The 16,001-nt window shown below is 43.1% G+C and overlaps 1 long non-coding RNA gene across 7 annotated transcripts in view; it reads left to right on the top strand.

Moving 5' to 3' along the window:
• LOC121069194 overlaps window positions 1-16,001 on the top strand; it is a 127,216-nt gene that overhangs the window by 20,049 nt on the left and 91,166 nt on the right. For 5 of the 7 annotated variants that reach the window (XR_005819325.1, XR_005819324.1, XR_005819323.1 and 2 more), the window contains exon 1: window positions 15,418-15,712. This is a non-coding gene — a long non-coding RNA (uncharacterized LOC121069194). Of the gene's footprint in view, window positions 1-12,339; window positions 13,944-14,893; window positions 15,001-15,417; window positions 15,713-16,001 lie in introns of those variants that run through there. The other 2 variants (XR_005819327.1, XR_005819326.1) reach the window with 2 other exon arrangements.

Raw genomic sequence — 16,001 nt, 5'->3', positions numbered from 1 at the left:
AGAAAACTAAAAGTTTATTTTGCTACAAGGTGTAGAATACCCTGGCTAAAACGTAACATACAAACCCCAGAAGTCTGCAGTCAGGTAAATGAAGCAAAGAAAGACTGGGTCACCCATAACAGGTATGTCCAAGTGGTGACTACAGTCTGTGCTTCCAGAAGGACCCCTGAGAGGCTTGTACAGGGCGGTGGTGAGGCAGACCAGGCAGCAGAAGATGAGTGGTTTTAGAGAAACGCAAGGTGCTAGTGGCACAGTGGTGAAGTGTCAGTGGCATTTGGGTGCCTCGAAGCATATCAAGCAGTACGAGGCAGGTCTGATTTAGTGCTTCCAAGGAAGATTCCCCAAAACTCGTTTTTCTCCTGCATAGGCAATTCTAATGTGGTCCTCTGCGAGTGATGGGATTATTCTGTACAATCGCAGGGAAGCTCTGGTAGAGGTCCAGGTGTAGGAACTCGCCCCCTGCTATCTAAAGAGATTATCAACTCTGGATATAATCTGAAGAAAAGTTGTCTTGCCCTGCTTTGGTAATGAAAAGTCACCTATTTTTCCAACAAATTAGAAGAAAAGGTTTTTTATTGTATGAGAAATATAGCCTACCTCTCTGAGGCAGGGTGCAGGAATCACCTTTGGTCCCAAATACGGGTGTTCAAGTTGGTAAATTTAATAAAAAAGATAAAAAATGTGGCAGTGCTTATATCAGTAGCAATAAACTCTGATTAGATCTCACTGTTTTGGTATTGAAGTCTCTTTGGGTTGCACGGAGGTGAGAGCTTTGGGTAAGATAATAGCTTCAGACAAATGCTAGAGAGTATGAAGTTTAAATAACCTTTCAGATCTCACATTGTTTAGGAAATTAAAATAATCAAGTATGCTTTCTGTCACTGTCCACTGTGTGCCTAACTGTCCATGCCCCTCCATCATTCATTATCCCATAATGGGGGATATATCTGTGCTTCTTCTATCACACAGCCTGGCTGTCTGCATGCTGTGAATATTGCCATCAGCTCATTTTTATTAATGTTTAAAACAGCAAAGGGACAGGAGCAAATAATCCGGTAGCATCAAAACATCAGAGATGCTTCTGTCATTTGTGTCTGACTGTAACCGCTTGATACTGAGAAAAATGCAAGTTTAAAAGCACAACAAGCTTTTCCCCTCACTTAGGCTTGCTGTGTATTTATCCCAGCGTACACTGTTAAATAAGCAGCAGGATACTTGGTTGAACTAGGGGCACCAATTGTCTGCCCCCAGCACAGGTGTTGCTTCTGTTTTTCCTGGCAGAGTTCATGAGCTGTCATTGATGCTAACATGGAAGTTGTGCGAAGTTAACTGATGTCTAACTGAGCCTTGAAGCTAAGACCTGGGTCAGCAACCTCAGCCCAGTCACTGGCACTGGGGAGTGTACTGCACCTGCACAGATTTTGCCCCGTAATCATGTTGAGTAGCATCTTACTGAGAATAAGGGTGAGTGGAACAGAGCCTCAGAAGTCTGTGGTTTTTGTAAAGGGAGGTGAAGAGTCCTCTATTCTGTTGAAAATTTGGAGGCAGATGCACAATAGCTATTAAATACTTTTAAGTCAGCTTTCCTGGACTTCAGTCAAGATTTGTAGAAAAATAAATTCAGCCTACCTGCCTTTCCTATTTTGTGTGTTACATGGTGTTGATGAACCTGCCAAATATGGTTAGAAATTTGTTTAATTTCCTTGCTTTACAAAAAAATAAATCAGCCAAGCATGTGAAGTCCTGGGCTAATGTATTTCAAAGCCACTTGCTTGGGTGAAAGACTTCCTCATGTCCAGGTAAGTGCTTGAATCTTTGGGTGCTTCTGCACAACATGCTTCATATGGCGAATCGCCTCATCTGCAGTGCCTGGAAAAGCAGAAGTCCTAGGGCAGTGAGGGAGGATGTGAGTGTGAGGGGGAATGACCCTTGTGCAGTGCATGGTGCCTGTCTTAGCTTCTGGAGGGGTATGGATGCAGTCTTCCATTTCCTAGACAGCAACAACCCATTGTTAAAAAAAAAAAAAAAAAAAAAAAAAAAAAAAAAGGTGTATTACTGTTTAAGTGCAAAAATAATGTTAAAACAAGAAATGCTTGCCTGGGAAGATAACATAACACAAAGTGACTCTGAAAGTCACTCATAAAGGACAGGATATTAAAGCAATGAGGCAGGGGCAGGGGAGGGGGCAGGCCATTAATCCATTCATCTGCTATTTCAAAGACATGTGCCAAATGGTTCTCCTGCAGTTTGGACACCTTCCAGCGGGGATGTTCACCAGGCAGAAGGCAGAGCCTGGCCGGTTCTGCCCCCAACTCCAGAAGGGGGGGCTCTCGGAGAACCCCAACCCACAGGCTCTGCCTGTAGATGTTTCTCCCAGGTTGGTGCAGAAAGGGGCAGACGGCCTTCTCTTGCCTCGCACGGGTGGCGTGGCACAGCCCGAAGGCAACGCTTGCAGTGTTTGCTGTTGCCTCCTGACAGCTTACTCAAAGGTTCCTCCAATGTGGGAGCAGCCCGGGAGTCGTAGTAGAGAAGCAAGGGGCTCAGTGGCGGTGTGTGGATTTACCTTCCTGTGGAGGTCTGCAGTGCAACCCCAGTGAGTGTTCGCCTACCCATGGCAAGGGCATGCTTCCCTGTCTGCAGGGGTGAGTGTCAGGCAGGCCAAGTTCCAGGTGCCTTTTGATGGGCACTTGGAAGCAGACAGGGATGGCAGAGGTCCTGCTTGCTGCTCTATTGCCCTTCCAACTATTTCGTTTGCTTTTTTCTGTTGTTTGGTTTGTTAGTGTTGGGGCATGATGTATTCTTCTTGAAGGTGGCACAGGGCAGAGAAAGGACAGATAGATAGTTTGATGGCAAGTGCTTGTAGGGAATAACACAGTTTGCTTTCAGAAATCAGAAAATCAGAATCAGAAAATCAGAAAATCAGAAATCAGTTTGCTATTCAGAAATAAGCTATGTCTCGTTGCAGATACTGGAAGTATTTCTGGACATAAAAATAACCGTGGTCCTATTCAGTGTAAAGTGTTTCTTACACAGGTAAGGAAGTTGGTGTCCTCCTCTTCATCTACATTTTCCTACAGCTGTATAGAACTCCTCTAGGATGGAGAAAGTGAGCCCTGCGACCAGGCGCAGGCTGGCTGATGCCGCCTGCAGGCAGCGTCCGTGTAGCTGCAGCACCCCGACAGCTTTTGGTTTCTGGTCCCCGAGCGGGCTGAGGGATGTGATCCCGCGTAGGCGCCGTACCGCAGTGCAGGGGCATGTACAGCGCTGACTTGGGCTTGGCTTCCCTCCCGTAACAATTAGGCACCATATAAAAAGATGGCCCTTTGAAAATTAAGTTCATAAACACTTTAATAGGAGATATAAAAAGCTTTTTTTTTTTTTTAAACTCGCACTTTTTTTTTTTTTGGTAAATCTGTCCACAAGAAAAATATTCCTAGCAAAGTCTACACACAGAAGAAGTTTAAAGCCATTATTAGGCATATAAATTGACTGGTTTCTCATTTATATGCAGGCAAATTTATTTAGTTAATTAATTTAATACGATTTGCATGTAAAGTTATGGCACTTATTGTCACTGAGATGTCTCATTTAAAGAAGGTTTTATAAATATTATAACTAAACAGCAAAGAAAAAAATACATAAGGGTTTTTTTTTAATATCTTCACTTTTCAGTACTTTTCAATACTCAATACTTTTTTTTTTAAAGCATTGAGATGGAAAAAAATCTTCAAAAATTCTACCTATTGCAATAATCTGGCAATTGCTTCCAAATCCTTTCACTGATGTGTGTTTTGTTTGCTTATGTATAATTCAGAACAGAGGAAAAAGATTATTTAACTGAAGTAGTAAAGTTCACAAGGGAAAAAATAGCTTAGAGGACCTGTTCGGTGGTAATGTAGGAAGACACTTAATTAACTTGGGCTTCATTTAAAACTGTAGTGTAAATCTTTTCAAAATGAATCAAAGTCTTTGCTGAATTATGTCTCGGCCAAGTTTTACAGTCAAAAGGATCTTAAATCAGTAAGACCTGTCACAGAGAGCGCTCTGGCAGTGTTTTCACATTCCTTGCAAGCTCATCTGCTCTTGGACTGGAAAGTCTTTTTTTCCCTGGGTCCATTTGCTCCAGCAACAGCTGTCTTTTTGAGGCAGCACATTAGCAGTTCACAATTAAACAATATTCCAGCTAATCTGGGCTCACGCAGATGAAGAACATCAACGACAGTGAGTTTTCTCCCTACCCTCCTCCCTACCCTCTGTTTGCTCAGTTCCAAAAAAGAAAAAAAAAAAAATTTAATCGCTCTTTGGAGATGTTGCTGGAATTTTCTCTTCGTTGTGGCGTCCAGCTGAGAATTTGTTCTCAGATCTTGCTGAGGCAAAAGGAGAGCACATCAGCCCATACATGCTGCAGATGTGCAAGGGGGTAAACGGGAGGAAGCAACGACAATTAAAGAGCATATGGTCAACAATAAATCCCTACAGTAGTGCCAGTCCATATTAATCACACGATTAAGAATAATAGCATATCTGTACAAGTAGCATGCTAAATTTCCTGTTATGTTTACTAGCCTTCATATATCTGTATCTTTATGTTTATCAGGGTGTCTTACATGATATAGTATATGAAGTGAGGGAGGATTTATAGTACATTTTGTGTAAATGGACCTGATAAAAACTGCAAGAAAGGGCATGATAAAACATTAACATCTGGAAGGACGTATGTCACTGGAATAATGCACAGCAAATAGGCACATGAACATGCGAAAGGATGGTAGAACTGAAGTTTTGTCTTTGTGGAACTACAGGACACAAGCCTTTTGCTAATCTAGGGGAAGATGTCTGTAGGTTTTCTTCTCACATCCAGCATTTAGGAGGAAAAATGGCATATCATTGTTTACATGCCACTTGGAGAGCTTCAGATTGTCAGTAGGATTTATTCTGGGAATAATTGGCATGGTTTTGTTTTGGGATTGGTCTCCAGTGGTCTGAACATGTGTGCCTTGCAAGGACTGGGGAGTTCCTCCCAAAGCAATTAATTAGTTATCCAAAAATATGCAAATGTTAAGAAATGTGTGTCAGGCTGTACCATGCAGGGATATTAGGGGTTCCTGATATTTTGTGTTTTCCACTGATGATGCATTCTGACCAGCTTTAGCATCAGGGCCCTTTGGAAATGTGAACGTACACCATGAGCAGTTGGCCAGCTCTTCTTCATCTGGGTCTTATACTTTAGCTTCACTCTCTGCTGCTCAGAGTTCCCAAACATGCCTCTATCTGCATTTCTCATTTGCAGAAATAACTCAATCTGCAAGGAAATATAATGCATATGCAAAATATTATCAGAAGTACAAGGTGTCCTTGTGCCTATCACAGGTAACAGTCGTACCCCATTCATAAGCCTGTCTGGGCAAAGCGCTACATACCGGGGATGGTGTGTGTGGACAGGAAGGGGGCCGCTTCGGAAGTGGTGAGGGTGCTGGTACGATGCCTGCTGGGGACAGCTTCAACAGGAAAGACAGCAGTACTGCTGCTGTCATAGTTCTTAAAAGAGAGAACTTTTTGACTTGATATTTCACTAGATACAGAATTATTTACACCTAGAAATACACACCATCTCATGGATCCGTCACATGTGAAATACCAGAATGGTGCCTCTGCCTGTGTTTGCTCCTGCTCTGCCACTGGATGCTGTGTTTGACCTCAACCCTTATAAAGCAGCTACAGCAGGAGAGGATAAAATATGAAAATTCCCTGTGCAAAGCCTGTTCAGTTGATCATCTCAGGCGGAGCATGGTCTTGTTCCAGATTTTGGGGTATAAAAGGATGTAAATTCGCCTTAAATAAAATGTTCTTTAAAATATTTTCAAATAAAAGCACCTGCAGAAAACTTTCTGACATAGTCTGACATATGTTAATCATTTTCTGCTCTTGTTGGTGTAGAAATTGTTCCTTAAGCTTACTGAGAATGAACATGCTGTATGGTTGGGGCTGTTGCAGTCATTGACAGGTCTGAGCACAAATGGAGTGGCTAATGCTGGCTGAGTCACTCAAGCTTTAATAAATTACTCAAAAAAGAAAGCAGTTGTTACATGACTGAAGCTCTCTTAGGTGGACAGTAACTTTCAGCTGGTCAACATCTCATTTTTCATGCAGTCTCTGTGCTTCCTGCTTCCTCCCAGGCTTATGATGTGAGTGCTGCAGCCCTGCAAGATTTACTGTCCGGCATCTGAGTGAGGCAGCTGTCACTGGTGCTGTGATGATGCCTGCAGTCTAAGGTTGCCAGGTTTTTATTCCTGTCTATGGGGGTTTTCTTTGGCTTCTATTGAGAAGTTCACTGGGCACAGACAGAGTTTTACGATGGGCTGAGGACACAGCTAAAATACGGTTAGTAAGATGTTTCTATACTTGGACTTGCAAGTGCTTTAACTGTGCTCTAAACAAGGTCCTGATGTGGGCAGGGAACAAGCTTTCTTTAAAGAGCAAAGTGTCAGTCTGTGAAGTTGCACAGTACAGAGGCTACAGCCAAAAAGAAAGCTGTCAGCTTTGGTGGATGCCTCAGGACTTTTGCGGTGGCTTACATGGCACTTGGTCCTGATGAAGAAAACACAGGCTCTGTATCAGAGCCTGCAGTTTGCCCCATGACCTGTTCTTGTCACACCTTTCTTTCAGTGCTGAGCCTCCCTGATGAGCAGGCTCTGCTCAGCTTCATTCTCCTCCCTGTGCCCCAGGCTGAGCTCTGCTTCTGTGTGGGTTAAAGTGCCCCAGGAGTGCCCCATCCCCAGTATTTGTCAGCTGGGTGGGATTCCTGCACTGGAGAGCAGCTATCAACACTGTGAGAGGGGCTTGGGCTTTGTCAAAGGGTGTTGGTTAGGGGTGATGATCTTCTAATGAGCCTGGAAGAGGACTTGAACTTCTGCAGAAGGTAACAGGAACAGCATTAGAGAAAGATGCAGAAGTTCTGTGATTGTTTTTGCTTAAATAAGAAATATTTTTTCCTTTTACACAAACGATTGGTATACAAATGCTTATAGAAGTACATGTTTAAATATCTGAAAAGGTCAGTTGCATCCAGAGCATTGATCTGTCTGCTTGTTACTCTAAATGTAGGTGAAAACCTTCACATTATTTCATAGGTAATGTATATTTCATAGAATATTTTATCTTATATTGTATTGTTATTGTCTACAATATATCTCAAGCGATATCCAGAGCTGTTTGTCTGGCTGATCTGCTTTTTGGTAACAATTTGTCCACATCAGGTGACAGAGGGAATGCCTTCAAACTTTAACATCTCTTTGATCTTTGAGTGCTTGAGTCATGTATGAGCTTCATGTTAAGACTGTGCAAAGTTGGATTTCACATGTTGCATAGACAGTGAAGTCCACAACTAGTTTTAGATTATAGTGCACGTGTATTTATTGCCAGTTCAATGTTTCCTGAAGTCACAGCGCATGTTAAAAGGGCTTTGGGGCTGAAAGCAGAATCCTGGGTGTGTTGGGGCAGAGGAAAAAGAAGCAGTAGGAAGAAAGTGATTGCAGTGCTGGCCATGAAATCTGTACCTGTTAGTACAGGTACAGGTACTTCAGAGGAAGAGATGGTGTGAAGCCCAATGCGTTAGCATAGCCAGAGCTGAGTTTTCCAGGGCTTCCATTAGTGTTCTAATTGGTTATGTGCCAATGAAAGTGGGAATGCATCACTGCAGAGAGAACTGTGAACTCCTACCCTAGCTAATGTAATAGTAGGGATCATCTCTACAAAAGATGTTTGCTTTTTGTGCCCTGTCAAGCTTTCAGCTTCAAGGGAGTGGCACAGGCTTTTCTTGCAGAGTAGTAGCAATTATTTCTTCACACCCCCCTGCCACATGTGCACTCTGTCTGCATTTCTCTTCAATCATTTTCATACTGGATGCTTTTTTGTTGTTCTGGGATAACGTTTACAGAGAGCATCCAGCTATCTTCCTGAAGTCTCCATGTCTGAGAGAGAAAAGAACAAGCGTGATGAGTTAATATTCCAAGCTAAGGTAATGTGGAAACCCAAAAGGTTGCAAGCATCCGGATTTGTTTTTCCAGTAAGAAAACCTTCTCCTAAAGGGGTAACTTGAAGCAAAGTCAGCAGGGTTGAAGAGTTGTTTCTGTTTTCCAATACCTAATGTTATGCAGGTGCAAACATTTTTTCTGGATTCCTCTGAAGCTTGTAATTAAGTGGCAACTTGTTTCCTGATTCAGCAGTGGCCTAATAGGTGTGTGTGACTGGGTTAGCTTCAGTAGGAGACTACTTAACCTGCTTAATGATAGTCAATATGCTGAGCTGTGATACTGCCTATCTGTAGCTGCGATTACGGCTTGGTACTGACACACTTCAAACAGGAGGGTCAGTGCCAAGGTCAGGGTCAACAGAAATCACTCCCCAAAATTGGACTGATACAGAGAGGGGCAGTGCTGAACCTTTCTGTACTCTTCATTGTCCTTGTTTATTTTCTCTCAGGCTACCATGTTTCTGTGCCTGTGGTTATTTATCACTCTCCGTATTTAGTGGCTGCTGCTGGGAAAAAGTCCCTCAAAATTTCATGGGGAATTCATGAGAACAGGCCCACACAGAAGGGTACAGGAGTCTGCAGGGCTCTGTTCCTGTCAGAGGTATTTTCTAAAAACGTCAAGTGGACCTGTTCTTAGATTTGTGTCCTTGATACAGGTGCTCAGCTTCTTCCTCCTTCTGCCTTGGTGTGCTCTCTTTTTTCAGATCAGCTGGGGGTCCTGTCTTCATCTGGTCCAGTGGGGAGCACCATATACCAACTGCACCATGCCTCCCAGAGCTGCTCGATGCCTGCACTGCTGACTTAGCAGCTGGTCTTGGTTGTTTTTCCTAGTCAAACCCAGATGGGCAGCAGGAGGACCAGCGCGTTATCTGTCCTGAAGTTTTCCTGTAACCTAGGATGCAAACAACCCTCCCGAAATTCCATCTGGACATGTCCAACCTTTTGTGCTCGAGGCATGTTGAGCTGAGGCTCCGCAGTGAAAGCTTTCTCCTTTGATTTTAGTGGCTCAGGAGGAGCTGTAATGCATTTGCTACTTCAGACAGCGTGAGCACACATTTCCATAGACCAGGTGGGATTTCTGGGTCAGGAATCTGCAAGGGCTCCAGTGGCAGCAGCTAAGCTCAGCACCCAGGGAGGGTGTAGCTCTTTTTGTGGGGAGCACAGGGGACCTGCTGCTGCACTGCTGCTCGTGTCATCTGGTATGAAAGGGAAACAGGTAAGTGTGGTGGAAATCTGAGCTGAATCTGCCGGTGTTCCTAGTGCCCAGGCTGCTGCCTGTGGGAGGGCCAGGCCAGGCATGTGTTCTCTGCAGTGCCACAGCGTTCGTTAGCTGCTGGGGCTGGTGCAGGAGGTGCAGGACTCCAAGGAAGCTCGGTCCATTTGCTGACCTCGTGCACCACAGGGAGCAGTGATACTGGGACAGGTTCTCAGCTGCTGCAAATTTGGATAGTTTTGCTGGAGTAAAGACACAGCAATGAACACAAATGGAGGATGCAGCTCTTGATCTGCCCTATCCACAGTGGTTAATTTGCAGTCATTGCAGACAGTTTTGCTGCATGTTATTGGGGGAAGGGGGGGGGGGAGAGACAGAGAAATGGGAACTTCACAGATAGCAAACAATTAAATGAACAATGAAATATTTTGGCCCCATGTTCGTGGATTGACTTCATTACACTGGACATGAGTAAGCAGGTTCTGGTTGCTTTTCAATGTATTTATTTATGTAGCTATGCTGCCGTGTGCTTGAGCACAAGCAAACATGCTCATTATGAATTCTGGGCCACTCCAGAATGTTAACACATCATTAATATGCAAAGGTGCAGATATCTGTCTGTTCTTTATAATGTTATTCCATTTATATAGTACTAGCACTTGAAGGATATAAGAGACTCCATTCCCAGCTAGAGAGATTCCTAAATAAAACCAACGAGTTACTGCAGAAGTAATCAGACAGCTCACGGGAGTTCAGGTTCAGATGTCTCTATATTAGCCCAGGTCTTGAGTCCTATCTCAAACATCTCCGTGTGCTCTGGGATCACAGATAACCTCTCATGCTCCCTTGACAGTTCACTGTTACAGCCTTCTCCTCCTTCCGTTACTATGAAATCCCCTAAAGCCCTGCAACAAGGCTCAAGGTGGCAAATGGGCTTCCTCTCCTGCCCCCAGTTTTCTGCCCAGAAGTGTCATTTGCCACTTGTGTTGTGAGGGTTGGCTGTTTTCACTTGCTAGGTCAGTTTGTGAGAGGAAAGGAATCTTTTAGCCTAGGGCACCAGTACTGGTGATAGAAGAAAAAGTTTCTCATCGCTTGGGCTGATGGAACTAATGTGTGTATGTGCATACTTAAAATTTATGTGCTGCTGGTCAAAGGTGCCAGGCTAATGGTCTCATGGCTCTGAGGATCTCTGTTATTCACACAGAAAAGATGAAAATGTGAGTATGAGTAAGGCTCCCTAAAAATCCTTTCTTCTTTGACAGCCCAGATCCCACTGAAAGCATCGGAAAGGCACATGAAGCGTTAAATGGGCTTTGAATGTTTTCACACTTAACCTGAAAGAATTGTTACTAAAGGTGATGGGCTCACGTGGTTTTCCTCTACTGAATCCTGGGCTTCTCCCTCCGCTGCAAAAAATGCCAGCATTCCTGCTGGAGAGCCATGTCCACTGCAACAGATAAATATTCATGTGAACTCTTCCTTAGTTTAAAAAAAAAAAAAAAAAAAAAAAAGATGAAAAATCATCTTTCTGATACTGGCACTTAAAAATCAAAAAACCCTTTTGAAATCAATATTTTTGATAAGGGTTGGCATGAATGAAGGAAGTAGAATTGAACGAGATCTTGACTTATGAGGTGCTGTTTCAAGAACAGACAGTTTATAAAATATTAGTGATAGGCCTGATAGCTCTCTGTAATCAATGTTACTGGATATCATTTTAGCACTTCAAATATTTTTGTCATGCTGTGTGGTTTCTTAGAGATTCATTTGAGGGTAGGAGCTTTTGAACTACGTCCAGTCAGTCATCAGGCAGGTTTGCTGCAGAGAGAAGCTACTGCTTTAAAATAGTACAAGAATGAGAAATTTGTAAGGGAACCTATCTTTACATATTCAAGCACATCCCAAGGTAGGGAGGAGAAGAAAACAAAAGAGGAATAAAACGCTGACTCTATATACAGGGCACAGGCTTCATCAGCTTCTCTGATTATTGGCATGCATCCCAGTCTGTCCCCGATTTCATTTATTTATTTGTTTATTTGTTTATTTATTTATTTACAAATGCAACGTTCCTCTGAAGCGGGCAAATTGTCATTTTTATGCCCTACTTTGAATGACTCAGACTCATCTGGGATGCATCAGAAACACCATTGCTTGTTCTGAAGCAGTAAGCTTTCACATTAAACAGCCCATCCCCCTGTGCAATGAAGAAACTTGATGTCATCTTCACTTAAGGCATGGGTTACATCCCATTCACTTTTTTGATGCATAAATCCATGCTCCAAGTTAATCTTGTGTTCAAGTTCATTTCTGTAACGGCTGATGATGCTGCAGACATTTGAGTAAGATGAACAACAAATTGTCAATACAGATGAAAAACGGAGAGCTTGTATTGTTTGTAGTATTGTACTGGTTCCAGTAATAATGCCTGTCTAAAATTGCTAAATTCTCTATAATGGGTTGTTAAAAAAAATCTGTTGCGGGGCTGATGAGTGCCCGTTTTACAGAGGAGTAATTAGGGTATAGGAAAGGTCAGCAGCTGACCATAGGTTGCCTGGTGAATAAGAAAAACTTGGTGTGCAACCCAGAAGCCTGCTTTTCATTTCTCTTGCTCTAGGAGTAAGACAGCTTGTTCTGAAGGAAGAAGTCTAGCCTCCTGGTTAGAAAGAAATTAAATTAGCATGGCGGTATGTGCTGTGTACATCTGTTGGGTAATATGCTTTGCAAAAATGCAGATATCCAGAGCAAGGATGCAGATGCTGCACTACTTGCGAAAGTTAATGACAATTATCCCAGTCTTCGACGGCAAACGGAGTCGTGAGGCTCTCATTTCCACAATCCATCATGCCACTGAAGACTTGCTGAGTGATACTTCATGATGGGCTGGTGAGAAAAATATACAAACTCATATGCTGGTGTTGCAAATCAATTCTGCAGCAAAGTGGAAATAACTCTTATACCAATAAGCAGTGAGGCCAATGAAAAAATACCCGTTTTCTGAATTTTCAACTTGCAGATAGAAGGAGAAGCCATCAATCATGTTAGAGAGTTTCCATTCTGGCGATGTTGTTCTTAAAGACACACCAGATGAATTCAGACAAGACCAGAATATGCAAAGCCTTTTTTTTTTTTTTTTTTTTCCCTTCCTTGTTGGAGGGTCGGATATGAGAACGGGGAACCGTTTTCTTTTTTCTTTTCTACTATTTTTAAAGCAAAGGCATGTGTCTGGCAAAGGCATGTGTATTGGTTAAATTGATGGTCAAAATGACTAATTAATTGCTTCACAAATGGCTATTAATCATACATTATTGAGATATTCTCTTTGCTTTGGCAAATAGAGATCCTGTGGCAATTCTCTCTCCTTGGTACCCTAAGCAGGCTGAAAGCATGCAGAACTCGATTAATCTTACAGCACCATGCAGTGTTCGAACTGCTCACCAGCTGAAGAGAAGCAAATAGCTGGGACATTTAAACTGTCCATATTTCACTGTGTAAATTCAGAAGCACTTAATCATTCCTTCAGGCATTCTTTTGTTCCTTTTCTTTCTGCTTTGTTATTTGTATTTCAAAGCCTATCCAGGGCTAGAAGAAAAAGGCTCTAATATAACCCATTCCAAATACACTTAGATGAACATGTGCCACCTATCTTTTTGCAAAAACTAAGATTATCTTGTGTATAGCTAATAAAAACTGACACCTACTAGTCATGCTTTCAGCATCTCTTGAAATCTACCTGCATTGCTAGGACATGCAGTAAACAAAAGGAAAAAGGCACGCCATGCTGTGATATTTATTTTGACATGGCAGAGATGCAAAATCTCCAAGATTAGAAAGAGGGCCAGATGCACATCTTGGATAAATTGCTATATTTCTTTCTAATAAAAATTAAGCCAATTTGCACAAGTTAATTAAAAAAAAATCAGTACTGTGTTTATCAAGATAGCATGAGTCCCAGTCCTAAAGTGATTCTCAAACAGGCAGTGGAGAGCCTGGCCTCTCACAGTTTGTATCCGAATACACTTCAAAAAGTGAAGGTAGGTATGTTCTGTCTGAAATAGCAGTGTGTGGTCTGAGAGAAGCCCTGGACTGTGGGCTGTGCAGTCAGCAGCTACTTCAGGAACACGGTTTCTTTCTTCTCAGATGTCACTGGAAGTTATTAAAAGCCGTTCTGTAGTCCTGTTGATGAGACTAGTCATAAACTGAGTAAGATTGTTGGACATGGATCAAAATCTGCATGTTTAATCTGTAGATTTAAACTACATGTTGGAGTTTTAGAGGAAACTTTTCCTAGGAAATTTTTCTTCCTTGGCTAGGTTTCAGTATCATCTGAGGTGGCTAACACAGACTACTGACAAAGACACAGTGCTGAAGCACACAGATCCTTGATCTCACTCAGTATAGCAGTTCATGTCACAGTGTGGACCGTTCTCCCCAAATCAAGATGGTGGTGAGTGCACTCTCCTTGTTAATCATTTCATTATTCTATGTGAAATTAATTTTTCAGGCTTGGTCCCTCACTTTAAAAGCCATTATACTCGTGGTTAATGGAGTCTTGGTTCAATACCTCTTCAGGGAGGCCAGCTGAACCTGTGGCACATGAGAGCTGTGGAAGGCCTGAGCTGGTCAAGAGGAGCTGGTGGAGCGCTGCAGAGGTGGCATGGGAAGCTGCAAGCAGGTGAAGAGATGTGGCTTTGCCACAAAGTTACTGCCCTTTACAGAATGACATGGGTTTGGTGCTGTGGTGTTATGTTGAGTGCTATGACCAGTATCAAGACATTGGGAGACAGAAGGGTATATCTTTATGATTCTTATTGCTGTTTTCATGTATCCCTTGCCTGCTCCATTACTGCCATGGGCTTTCCCTGTCTTTGGTCTGGTTAATTTTTTGTCTTGTTAATTTAGTCTTAGTGTAGGCAGGGTGGGAAGTGATGTAGTCTTTTCCTTCTTGTGTCTTTGTGTGGCACTACAAGAGAAGATGAGAGCTGCTTATTCAGGTTTATCTCCAGTGGGCACTAACGGATGGTTTCTTAAATGGCTCCTACTGAGAGACAGAAAGGTTTGGCTAGCTGTAAAAAAAATAAACCTCACATATCTACATTTTCAAGCTTTCAGTGTGTTTCCAAACTGTCTGAAAACTGGCCAAATAATCAAACTGATAGCTACAGAAACATTTTTTTTAGAAAGCACTGTCAGCTGATGCACAGTATGCAAAGAAGAGCTCCGCGCTCAGTATGCACAGTACTGAGCACGGAGCTCTTCTTTGCATACTGTGCATCAGCTGACGATGATGCACAGTATACAAAGAAGAGTTCCTCGCTTCCAGTGGCTTTTACTGGCAGTTCCTGTGCCCTTCTCTGTTGGCTCAAAAGGTGAATTCAAATACAGATGAATACCAGCTACAGCTGTCAGATGGAACTCAGCATCCAATTGATGAAATTTTAATTTACTTTCCTCTTGTCCTTTCCAAATGGTTACCTTTGAGTTTTCTCCACACCAGAATGCTGTAGATGCCCATTTTCTGAGAAAAATGTATTTGTTCTCTAAAGGGTACCATAGCGTGTTTTCCTCTGGCAACACGCTAATGAAAACAATAAATTATTCAACCTAAGAATACCTAAACTGCTGACTCACTGCTGCTTCCTATTTTTTAGGCCTTGCTTTCATTAACTTCTACATGAGTAGTCCAAATGTGTGGTGGGATTGAAACGTTCTGTGAAATTGCCCCACTGCCTTCAAATGCAGAAGACCTCGGCCTCCAGTAAGTGCACTGAAATATTGCTCCTGATTCTGTGAAATAAAATATGGTCCGGATTTGACAAGGAAAGATTAATCTGTAACAATTGCTACCCCAAAAAGCAGGGCTGGGAGTTGTTATTGCAGCAAGCATCGCACCTTCCCGCAGCTGTTGTGTTTCCTGCACCTCACCTTTTGCTTAATGAAAGCAAATAGGCAGGGAGGAGATGTATACAAAGCATGCCCCTGGGTGGTTTTGGCTTTGTCATTCCTGAAGGAGAAGTAACACTCGTGGGTTTCCTGCTTGCCTAAAGGGCTCCTGCAGGCACCTGCTGGCTCTGAGAAGAGGGGAGGGTGTGGGACGGGGCCTCTGCTAGCAGGTGGGGTCTCTGCTATGGGCGGGGCTTCCTTGGGGGCAGGTCCTTTCTGGCACCTCCCCAAAGTTTCTGGAACGTTCTGGCCCTTTCTGCCTGTTCTTGTCCTGTGGTGGCTGTGAGGTGCTGGCTGAGGGTGGTGCATTGCCATCCCCCAGCCTGCTGTGGCGGTGCAGCCCTGAGGGAGAGGAGGGGCCTGCCCACGCTGGGGTTGCTTCTGAGGATGGAGCGTTCAGATAGCGGTGTGGCGGTGGCCGTCGCTGATTCCTCTCAGAAAGTCTTTCCTCACAGCCCACGGGATTCAGCCTTCCTGTGGCCCAGCCCTCCTGGGTCTGATCCCATTAGTGATGACAGCTGGAGCAGGTTATTCCTTTTGCCTTTGCACAAGTATTTTTCTGTTAGTCTCTCCCTTTCCTGTAGTGTATTTGGTTAAAATGATCCAATTACTTTAATCTTAATGGTTGTGTTCTCTAGATCTGCAGCATCCTAGTTACTGTTAGTATGTTTCTGTTGTTTTTTTCATGTTTCTCTTCATGTTCCTGAAGTGGGTCACTGTGTTCTTATGGAAGTATTGTTAGTGTGATATGGGATATAAGGACAGCCCTCATGGGCTCCTGTAAAGGACAGTAAGACATCCCTGCACAGTGTGGGA

Source organism: Cygnus olor, chromosome 4 (assembly GCF_009769625.2).
Source record: "Cygnus olor isolate bCygOlo1 chromosome 4, bCygOlo1.pri.v2, whole genome shotgun sequence".
In the NCBI taxonomy this organism is placed as follows: domain Eukaryota; kingdom Metazoa; phylum Chordata; class Aves; order Anseriformes; family Anatidae; genus Cygnus; species Cygnus olor.
This window is presented reverse-complemented; position numbering and strand designations above follow the sequence as displayed.